The 11839-nt window shown below is 43.8% G+C and overlaps 1 protein-coding gene across 3 annotated transcripts in view; it reads left to right on the top strand.

The window, feature by feature from the left end:
- Nucleotides 1-7254: 7254 nt before the first annotated feature.
- LOC123963351 (GTPase IMAP family member 8-like) overlaps nt 7255-11839 on the top strand; it is an 8657-nt gene continuing 4072 nt past the window's right edge. Inside the window, exons 1-3 of one of the 3 annotated variants that reach the window (XM_046040150.1) lie at nt 7256-7329; nt 7399-7489; nt 7773-7818. The gene's annotated coding sequence lies outside the window, so the exon portion shown is untranslated. The other 2 variants (XM_046040151.1, XM_046040148.1) reach the window with 2 other exon arrangements.

Below are 11839 nucleotides of genomic sequence, written 5' to 3'. Positions count from 1 at the left end.
GTACCCTCGACGTGAACCCGAACTCTGGCTGTTGCTTGTGTCTGTCTCACCTCTTCTGGGCTGAAATGTCCACTTGGGCCTAAAAAGGGTGGGACCACAAGGGAGACATTTATTTCAGAGAGAGGGTCCTTGATGAGAAATCCTTTATCGGCCATGACCTCATCGCCTTCCTGAAGTAGAGACAGGATCCCTGGTTCTCTTGTTATCTCCTTGTCAGATATCGAACCTGAATACAGGTCACTGACAAATGTACCAGACCTGAGGGAGAGATGCCAGCTAGGCCCTTAAAGGTGGTGTTCCCTTTGTAGTGGGAGTAGATCTAATCTAATATTGCTCTAGTGAGTGGGGAAAGTGCTTTGGAAACAAGGAGGCATGAGCTCCAGTGATGTGTAGATAGTTTGCCCAGGTTACACAGACCCTGCTTACGGCTGACTGTGACACATCAAAGCTCACTGCAATCCTGTTCATGAAAAGCTTGGCTAACATCCCAAAGAAACAGGAAAATCTGGTCATTGACAGCCAGTTTAGAAATGCTAAACCCCTGCCTTACAACTTCCCCATCAGCTCGCCTTAGTCGCTGTGCCTGGATCCACTCTTCCATCTGCAGTGGGCTGTAGGGCCTTAAACACTGCTTTGAGTGTGTTGTAATCAGGACAGCCTGTGAAAAACCAACCCTTTCTCACTCCCCGACTCATCACATGTGGACACATGGTCAAGACCCATCGGCGTCAGTTTGTAACGTAGTGGGGATCCTTTTAGCGTCATAGTTCGACGCCGTGGGGGAAGCCATGTGGCGTCAGTTTTTGACAGTAAAGGTAGGTATATGATATTTAACAGAAAAGACTGAGTAAGGAGGTGGTTGGGGTGGACAGAGGGCCAGAACCCCGACTTTGAACCAGGAGACTCGTCAACATTAAAGGCGTTTCCCTGTGTAATCCCTGTGACGTCACAGGGATGAAAGCTAAACGCGCCTCATATAACGCTCGCCAAGCGGTGAGCTGCAGCACACAGCTCTCCTCTCCCTTCCAAACACTAGCTACCCTCCAGGCAGTCAGTGGACATAAAGTTGTTCCTGTGATGTAGAGACAGAGCTCAGTTAAAACTTTATGGATACAGATTAATAACTCACCGCTCTGAAACTCTCGCTCCAGTCCATGTTGCCAAGCTGGTCGGCAACATGTACAGCTGAACCCAAGCTGCCCTTCTATGCTTCTGATTGGCTAGTAGTCCTTAAATAGGAACTGAGCATGTGCAACTCCCAACAAAGATCATGTAGAGACAAGATGTATCACTCCATAGCTAAAACAAAGCCTTCAACACAGGGTGAAAAGAGGAGGTGATGTTTGAAAATTAAACCATGTAAACTTGTTCTGATACATCCTCTAAATAAGATTTTGAACCTGAAAATGAGCAGAATGCCACCTCTTTAAATTTTTTTATTTAAGTTTTCGCGAGTTACATAAATTGCGTAAGTAACGCAAGTGACGTAAATTAACTTACGTTTTAACTGACGTACGATGTTCTTTTAACCTAAACCATGATCTTTTCCTAACCTTAGCCAAATACTTTTTGTTGCCTAAACTTAACCAAATTGCAACATTTCACGACTTTAATAATGGGCTGTTTCAAAATGGCAATGTTTCAAAACGCTAGAGTTTTATTTTGAAAGTCTAACCAGACGTAGCATATTTATTGTTGCTAAGCATTAATAACTTGACCATAGAGCCTAAAGGTCTAAAAATGACGCTAAAAGGGTATGCGGGGCATTGAAAAGCGCGTCAAACATGATGTTCTTATCATCGCCCTGGAATCTTGGAAACAGAAACTGCTTGGTTTGAAGATTTGCAATTAACTCTGCTTGATCGTTGTGGGCTTCCTTAAGTTGCTCCTCCAGTGGAAGGGGCAGTTCAGCATAATCATGATTGGAGTGTGCAGGGGCCTCATGGCAAGTGCATGGAAAAGAAAATACTGCGGGACATATTTTTAGCATATTTTAAACTAGTGATCAATCTCCAATCTGAGGCCATTCTCTTGCAAAATAATGCTATTCTCTTAAAAGTGATATTGTATGTACCTGGCAATAAACATCATTCTGATTCTGAATCTGATTTCTCTAATGAGAAATGAGCCACTGAATAATGTACAGTCACACAAACTTCATGACTTTCACAAAGTGATTTCCACATATCCTTCACTATTGGAAAGTATCAGACCTGAATGCAGTTCTCGAGTATAATGTTTAAATATGCGGTAGGCCTATTAAGTTTTAGATGAGCAGTCGGTGGCGGAGCTGAACTCTCAGCACAGTCGGGGCGGAGCTTCATCACGGGGCCCACCTGCTACAAAGTCATTTATACTAAGCTTGTGCTCACACCAGAAGTGTCTCTCCGCTCCTCTCTGGAGAGAATACGCAGCCATTTTCAAAATAAAATACCCTGTGCAGACCCCCATCGTATATCAACAATAAACACAATTTTACTACATAGCCTACTTAGTCGTAGTAGAAGGTCAAAAAGCAAGCACTTATCACTAAATCAACAAAATCCAATCATCACTCCAGATCGCCCATCCACCCGAGTGGTCACTACTTGCCAAGGCCAAACTCTTGACTAGGTCCAGTTAAGTGTTTTTCCTGTCTGTTCAACATCAACGTTTTTTGTCCCAGAGGATACCTGCTTATGGAAGGTCAGCCTACCAGCCTGTTTTGAAGATCTGCTCCAGGATCTTTTGTCAATGCATAACAGAATGATCTGGCCACCACATGGATCCAGCGGACATGTAGCCAGAGCCAACCAAGAGCCAGAATATCCTCCACCAGGGAGTTCTGCTCAGACAACACGAGCATCTGATCCGGACTCTCTTGGACAGGCTAGCTATGAATGATTAGATGTCTCGTTTAACTGAACAAGTGTCCGCACTAACACGCTTAGTTCCACCAGCTCATCCAGCGCTGGAGCTCCCCCACCCCCAGTCGCCTCCTTAGAGGGAGTTTTATGTGCCTGACCCCGAAACTTTTTTGGTGAGTTTAACAGATGTTGAGGATTTTTGTTTCAGTGTTCAGTGTATTTTTCTTAACCTTTTCCTCAAATTAATCTAAGATACGGTACATTCTGCAGCTTTTAAGGAGGAGGGCGTTGACGTGGGCTGAGGTTGCAAATGCTAATCTGCCGCTTTTGTCTTTAACTTTTGAGCAGTTTTTTGCTGCACTTGAAGAAGACTTTGATCACCCTGACCACACGGGTGACGCAGCGAGGCAGCTGCTAGACCTCCAGCAGGGAGCGTGGAGTGTAGCTGATTACTCGATTAAGAGCATATACTGTGGAAAGAGAGGTAATTTCATCACTGTCCAGTTCACCCAAAAGATCAGGCTCCCTAGTAAGTGTGGGGGTACAGGCCAGCCAGAGACCTAATCCCACTTCTCAGCTAACTCAAATGGAGCACTTTGTTGCCCTCTCCAAACTACCTACAGCTAGAGAGACGGCTAGTTAGACTCCTAGTTAGCAATGTTTTCCGCCTACATGGTATCCCGATGGACATAGTGTGCGACAGAGGCCCTCAGTTTGTGTCTCTGCTGTGGAAAGCCTTTTGCCTGGCCCTGGGGGTCACTGTCTCTCTCTCTTCTGGTTTCCACCCCCAGACCAATGGACAAGCAAAGAGAGGCAATGAGGACCTGGACTCAGCCCTGGTCACTAACCCGTCCACCTGGAGTGCTCACCTGGCATGGATCAATTATGTCCACCACACCCTGTCCATCATCACCACAGGTATGTCCCTCTTTGAGGCCTCACTAGGTTATCTTCCTCCTCTGTTCCCTTCTGAGGAGAGGGACCTAGCCCTACCTTCGGTTCAGCACTATCTGCAATACTACCGCAAGGCTTAGAGGGCCACCCGGGCCGCACTGCTACATTTCACAAGGAACAATCGTGGCATAGGGGACCACCATCAGATCCCCGCTCCTTCTGTCCCCCACCTTCTGTCTTTGAAAAGCATTCCTCTAAAGACAGACTCTAGAAAACTATCACCCCCGTTTATTAATAATAATAATAATGCATCTTATTTAATGGCGCCTTTCATAACACCCAAGGTCACCTTAAAAACAATATAGAGATCACTGCATAAAACAATACACACAACAAACAAGCCGCATATAGATAAATTACATTAAAAACTCAGTACAACATGTTATTAAAGAGCTTGTATAAAAAGATGTGTCTTAAGACACGTTTTAAAAGTCAACAAGCAGTCGCTATTGCGAACATCAAAGGGAAGAGAGTTCCATAGGCGGGGGGCAGCATAACTAAAACTAGAACTGGAGAAATGTGCTCAGTATAAGGAGTTCTAGAAAGACCAAGAGCTGCAGAATTCTGAACTAACTGAAGCTTATGTAGCAATTTGGAGGGAATACCTGTGAAAAGAGCATTACAGTAGTCTATATGTGAAGTGACCAGTGCATAAATAAGAACTGCAGTATTATTATTTGAAAGAAAGGGGCGGAGATGGTTAATATTAAGTGGAATATACAAGTGGAAATATGCGATCCACGTGATGTTATTAATTTTAGCTTCAAAGGATAGTGTGCTATCCATGATGATACCCAAACTTTTAACCTGTGAAGGATAGATTACAGTATTGTCAATGTACAAAGAAAGACAATTAGATCTAGACAAAACAGATCGAGTGCCAATAAGCAAAGCCTCAGTTTTGTTGCCATTTACCTTCAAGAAGTTAGCAGAAAGCCAATCTTTAATTTCAGCTAAACAACTGGACAAAGATGGTGGTGGGAAAGAACCAGTGGGTTTGGCAGACAAGTAGAGTTGGGTGTCATCCGCATAACAGTGGAAATGAATCCCATATTTCCTCAAAATATAACCAAGAGGGAGCATGTAAATAATGAAAAGAAGCGGGCCCAAGACAGAACCCTGGGGAACACAAGTAGTGACTATAGATGTTCTTGATCGAAAACCTTTTAATTGAATATGCTGACTGCGTCCAGATAGATATGACATAAACCAAGACAAAGCAGTGCCAGTAATACCAATAGAGGCTAATCTGTCAAGAAGTATCTTATGTGAGACAGTATCAAAAGCAGCGCTCGAGTCTAGAAGGACAATTATTGATAAAAGCCCAGAGTCAGCTGCCAACAGTAGATCATTGGTTATTCTGACAAGAGCAGTCTCACTGCTATGGTGAGGACGAAAGCCGGATTGAAATTGTTCATACAAATTATTATTAGAAAGATGTTCATGAATTTGAACTGCAATACACTTTTCCACTACCTTAGAGATAAATGGTAAATTTGAAATTGGACGAAAATGATCAAAATTACATGGATCACCCACAGGTTTCTTAAGAATGGGAGTAATAATAGCAGATTTAAGAGATGAAGATACAGAACCAGAAACAAGTGAATCATGAACAAGTTTAGTAATCAATGGGGACAGGGCTGGTAAACAAGCTTTCACTAAAGGAGTAGGTAGAAGGTCTAACTGACAAGTCGAAGATTTAGATTTACCTATCAGACCCACTATCTCTGAAGTAGTTGGTAGTGTAAAGTTAGAGAAAACAGAGTGAGGAGGTGTGTAAGTGATAGATTGACAGGAGTCATTGTGAAGAGTACCAGTAAGTAGGCCTACTGTAATTGCTGATGTACCTTTACAACCTTAGATGCAAAAAAAGTCAAAAAACGATCACATAAGTCAGTCGAATCAGGTGGTTGAAGAATATGGTTTACCACCAAGAAAAGGGACCTGGAGTTCCCAGTGTACCTGGGAGGGAAACAGACAGAGAGACAGGGTTAGAGGTGACGGCGACAAAGCACAGGGTAAATGTGAAAAAACAAGAAACATGAAAGCCTGAACACGGAGGTGGCACCGGGTATGGAGCAATGACGATCAAGCGAGGATGGTGTGGAGAACCGCGGTTGAAATACAGGCAGGCATGAGGTGATTACTGGCAGGTGTGGCAGGCTGACGAGGTGGCTGATGAGATGCAGGTGCAGGTAGTTGGCTGGGCTCAGGAGCAGAGGGAGAGAGAGAGAGCACACAGGGGAGAAAACACAGGGAGGCAGGCAGGGAACAGAAAACCAAGGAAAAAGCAGAATAACTGATAAAAAGGAGAAAAAACCAGGACACTCACCGTCAGCTGGGCTGCCACCACAACAAAGGGGCCCAAGCACTGAGCCTTGGGGTACCCCTGTGGAGAGGCAGTGGGAGAAGGATAATTGTCCTTGCCACAAAACATTGTAGGAACGCCCCGAGAGGTAGGATTCGAACCACAGGAGTGCTTTACTCGAGATGCCCATTGCTGAGAGAGCGGATAGCAGGATCCTATGGTTGACTGTGTCAAAGGCAGCTGATAGGTCAAGCAGGATAAGAACTGAGGATTGGGCTGCAGCTTTAGCTGACCTTAGGACTTCTGTTACAGACAGAAGAGCCGTTTCAGTAGAGTGGGCACTCTTAAAACCAGACTGATATGGGTCTAGGAGGTCATTCCCTGAGAGGAATTCTGAGACCTGTTTGAATGCTGCCCGTTCAATAGTTTTGGATAAAAAAGGTAGAAAAGGTAAAAAAGGTATATATTTCCGACGTGGTATGTACACAATATCCGTGGGAAGATATGGACCTGACGGATGACCCAGTGTAGTTCAACCGCACCAGTAGCTCAGTGATCTTCATAGTTGATCCAAGTTCCAGAGGTACCACGAAGAACAGTCAGTAACCGGCAGGCAAACCGGCTACCGCAGAAAGCATCAACATGTACCAAAACCAACGTATAAACCTGCCGAATCAGCGTGGATACACAGGTCGGAGTGGCTCCTTAAAATAGTTTAAAACAGTTCATAGATGCATCCATGCATTCATAAGTGCAGGAAGCTTTAGAAGTACTAAACGTTTTAGAATTCCCTCCCTGAGCAGCTGCAGCTAATAGCGCCAGCGTTCACCCGGAAGTGTGAATGGCAGGCGAGAGAGTTGTTTATTGGTCCCTTTTGGGGTTAAGAGAGTGATTAATCGTGCTGCCCTGAGACTCAAACTACCCTGTTCCCTAAGGATACACCCCACTTTCCACGTTTCAGCCCGGCATTCACTATTAGGAGGATATTGGACGGCTCCTAGTGTGTTCCTGGTTTCTCCCTTCCCTTTGTGTCTGTTGGTCAGCTGTTTGTCTCCTGTGTGTGTTTGTGGGCGTGGCTGGGCCCTACCTGGCAGGCACTTATCAGCTGGTGTTCCTGGAGTTCCTACGCACCTGTCGTCAATCCCTCTATCAACCTCCATAGATTTCAACTCCGGCTCGTCGCTCCAGAATTCGCCTGATCGTCCGTTCACCCAAGTGGTAACTACTTGCCAAGGCCAAACTCTTGACTAGGTATCAACGTCATCTAACGTGGATTTTTTGTCCCAGGGGATACCTGCTTATGGAAGCTCAGCCTACCAGCCTGTTTTGTGGTTTTGGATCTCGCTCGCCTGCCTGCTGTCTGCTACCACCTTTCAGTGTAATCTGTTGTTTCTTCTATAAACCCTGTTTGTTTTCACTCTGTTTTAAGACACGGCTAGCCACGGGAGGACGTTAGCTAGCCAGGCTTGTCTAAAGAGCAACAACTTGCTTAACATTACTCACAAATCAGCCCCTCGCTCGTTCTAACATTAAAAAGAACCGGTTCATGGCAGATCCTTCTTCCCTCTCTAAGGAGCCTCCCATTAACATAACAGATTCTATAAATCTGCACACCTTTTCACAGATACCAAACTCTCTTTCTCTTTCTCTATGTCTCTCAGAGAGGAAATCATTTCCCCAGCTGCAGTCGTACCGTGTCGTCTTCAGGTGAGTTTCTCTTGTTTAGGTTTTCAGTCTGTAGACGATCTTGTTCCACCTGAGCAGGTAAATCTGTCAGATCAGTGTGGTTTGAACTGTTAGAAACTTGTTCTGTATTTCCTGCTCTGTGACAAATGAACTGTTGTTTTAATGGAAATGTATTTTCTGCTTTATGGTTCGACTCCACTGGTATTTTTGTTTAGTTCACTCATTTCTGGATCTTTTTTTTTGTTTCTTACTTTGATTTGTGTTACCAAACACATTTTTGAATTTTGAACACCGGTTACAAAATGACAGCTTTCATGCCCGCAGATTTTGCCTCAGTACCACCCTGCTGGGTCGTTACTTCTTTAGTCCTGTGACTGTGAGTGGAGACAACAGCCACACATTATCCAAACTAACACAACACCTTTCAATTGAATGCTAATACACTGTGTGTGCTGTGTGTGATAGAGTGTTAGTTACTATATATAGCTATACTAACCTCCACATATACACTCGCTACATGAACATCAACATACCTGTGGCACAAAGTTCAGTCTAGTTCCAGCTGTGTTCCATGTTACTGTGGTGAGTTCAGGAAGAGAGTCTCCACTGTTCTGGGGTTTAAACCATTTTCTTCATCTTTGTGGGCCTATCCACTATTTCTATTTTTATTTGATCAGTGGCTGATGAGACACCCATGCAGGGCCGTGCAGAGACCTTTGGAAGGGCAGGTGCTCAAAGTATAAAAGGGGCACATGGAACAAGGATTTAAATGGGACTGTTCTCAAAATATCGATAAAGAAATATATTATTATGTATTCCTTGATTATATGTGTATACAGATGCTGAAAAAGAAACACAGGGAATACCCAGATCTAGCTTTAAAACACGGTGGGCTGACATAACTTACAGGGAACAGTTGCTGTTGAGGGGTTGCTGGGGATGTTGCAGCTGCTGCTTTGGTTGCTGCTGATACTACTGGAGGTGATCTGTTACTAGAGATATTATAACAAATATAGGAGATATATAAGCTGATGAAACAAATATGTGACCATGACAAGATGTAAAGATTGCTGACAGTATTTGGGACAGACTCACTATGACTGACCTGCTGTAGCCGCTGCCAAGGCTGACTGCTACGAGAAAATAAGAGGGAGACGCTCACAGAGCTGCACACCGAGAGCTGCAGGGAGAGGAAATAAGATTCCAGGTTAACAAAAGTGTGGGAAATAATCTGGGAAGGAAACAGTACTGGGAGAAATGAGTCAAGGCAGAGGTAAGACAGAGACAAATCTATAGACAGGTGTGTGTGTGTGTGTGTGTGGTGTGTGTGTGTGTGTGTGTAGGCAATATAATGATTTTATATATTGCATTGTGAATCTGAGATATATATTGGATTTTGATTGACTGTATGTCTAATCATAAATCTAAAAATATGTGTGTGTTCTTTCTGTTGGCCCATAATAACCATGACAGAGCAACATTTACCTTTCACATTAACATTTCATACCTTTTTCTGAAATCTAATAGGGCCATTTCTTCTTCACTCTTTACTTTGATGTCAGGAATATTATTTATTTTATATTGACACTGACATTATTACATGTACTTCCAGTTATTTAGTTCATATAATAGGTTTGCTATCTATTCAAATACTGTTCTGATTTAAATGATCGTTTTAAAACGGGCTGATAAGTAGGCTATAATTCAGAGGAATAACTAATAAAACAGTTTTACCAAAGTTGTTATAATTATTTTAAGGCACACTACGTTTTTAATTAAGTTACTGTAATAATCCTAGTTGAAGTGAAAGGTTTTTAGTCAAATTATATAACCACAGAAGTGCTTTACTCGAGATGCCCATTGCTGAGAGAGCGGATAGCAGGATCCTGTGGTTGACTGTGTCAAAGGCAGCTGATAGGTCAAGCAGGATAAGAACTGAGGATTGGGCTGCAGCTTTAGCTGACCTTAGGACTTCTGTTACAGACAGAAGAGCCGTTTCAGTAGAGTGGGCACTCTTAAAACCAGACTGATATGGGTCTAGGAGGTCATTCCCTGAGAGGAATTCTGAGACCTGTTTGAATGCTGCCCGTTCAATAGTTTTGGATAAAAAAGGTAGAAAAGGTAAAAAAGGTATATATTTCCGACGTGGTATGTACACAATATCCGTGGGAAGATATGGAGCTGACGGAAGACACAAACGGAGCTGAGTAAGTTCCGCCGCCGAATACTGGAGCATAGACCATGCCACAGAATGGTATATAGCAGAAAGGGCGACCCAGATGTAGTTCAACCGCACCAGTAGCTCAGTGATCTTCATAGTTGATCCAAGTTCCAGAGGTACCACGAAGAACAGTCAGTAACCGGCAGGCAAACCGGCTACCGCAGAAAGCATCAACATGTACCAAAACCAACGTATAAACCTGCCGAATCAGCGTGGATACACAGGTCGGAGTGGCTCCTTAAAATAGTTTAAAACAGTTCATAGATGCATCCATGCATTCATAAAAAAAATACCAGACCTCACAACGCCCGTGAAACTTTTCTCCCTCAAACAGCAGAACTACAGAGCAACTTTTGTTTATCTGTGTGTAGAAGCAACGTTAGCTGTCGGCACAGTGTTAGTCAGCAGCTAAAATTACTTCTACTGGAGACACGCAGCAATATGCAACTACTGTGCTGCTCTCTTTGCGTCTTTCTTGTAAAATACATCCAACAACCCACAACAAGCACGTTGAGGTAAACCCCTCTTATCGGCGGGATCGCAGGTGTCCTGCAGGCAGAGCTGCTGAATCACTAATGGTGTGTGAACGGGAGGGCTCGAGGTCATCAGGTGGGTCATTATATTTACTGCGAAATTATTTTTACTAATAGTTTTATTCGGCAGGCCTTCACAAAAGGACCTTTTTAAAAATTAATTAATTAATTAAATTTGTCATTGACGAAAGGGCACTTTGGGCATCAAAGGGCAAAAGGGCAGGTGTTCAATCACCCATAGCACCCCCCCTCTGCACGTGCATGCACCCATGTGATGTCCACCACTCTCACTGCTCCTTCTGTTGTTACTCTCACACACACAAACACCTCTACATGCTTGCTGATTGTTTTATGTTTGTCTTTGAAAACTTTCCCTTGGCACTGTTAAATAAAGAGTTCAGAACACTGAACTGACAGACTGTGAGACTCAATCTCCAATGTTTCCTCATTCATATGTAAATCTCATCCATGTAAAATGCTGTTGAAAAAAAGGTAATAAATGCCAACAAGCCCTGTATGTTACGTAAGTCTTTATTGTTTCCGCCCCAAACATTACAAGAACCAACATACATTCCAGAGAAGAAGTCATATAGCAGCCCGTAGTGATTCATACTGCGGCCTGTAGTGATTCATGTAGCAGCCCGTAGTGATTCATACTGCGGCCTGTAGGGATTCATAGTGATTCATGTAGCAGCCCGTAGTGATTCATGTAGCAGCCCGTAGTGATTCATGTAGCAGCCCGTAGTGATTCATGTAGCAGCCCGTAGTGATTCATGTTTCAGCCCGTAGTGATTCATACAGCAGCCCGTAGTGATTCATACAGCAGCCCGTAGTGATTCATACAGCAGCCCGTAGTGATTCATGTAGCACCCCGTAGTGATTCATACAGCAGCACGTAGTGATTCATAGTGATTCATGTAGCAGCCCGTAGTAATTCATACAGCAGCACGTAGTGATTAATGTAGCAGCCCGTAGTGATTCATGTAGCAGCCCGTAGTGATTCAAACAGCAGCCCGTAGTAATTCATACAGCAGCACGTAGTGATTCATGTAGCAGCCCGTAGTGATTCATGTAGCAGCCCGTAGTGATTCAAACAGCAGCCCGTAGTGATTCATACAGCAGCACGTAGTGATTAATCTAGCAGCCTGTAGTGATTCATACTGCGTCCCGTAGTAATTCATACAGCAGCCTGTAGTGATTCATGTAGCAGCCCGTAGTGATTCATAGTGATTCATGTAGCAACCTGTAGTGATTCATGTAGCAGCCCGTAGTGATTCATGTAGCAGCC

The sequence above is a fragment of the Micropterus dolomieu genome, linkage group LG23 (genome assembly GCF_021292245.1).
Source record: "Micropterus dolomieu isolate WLL.071019.BEF.003 ecotype Adirondacks linkage group LG23, ASM2129224v1, whole genome shotgun sequence".
Lineage (NCBI taxonomy): Eukaryota > Metazoa > Chordata > Actinopteri > Centrarchiformes > Centrarchidae > Micropterus > Micropterus dolomieu.
This window is presented reverse-complemented; position numbering and strand designations above follow the sequence as displayed.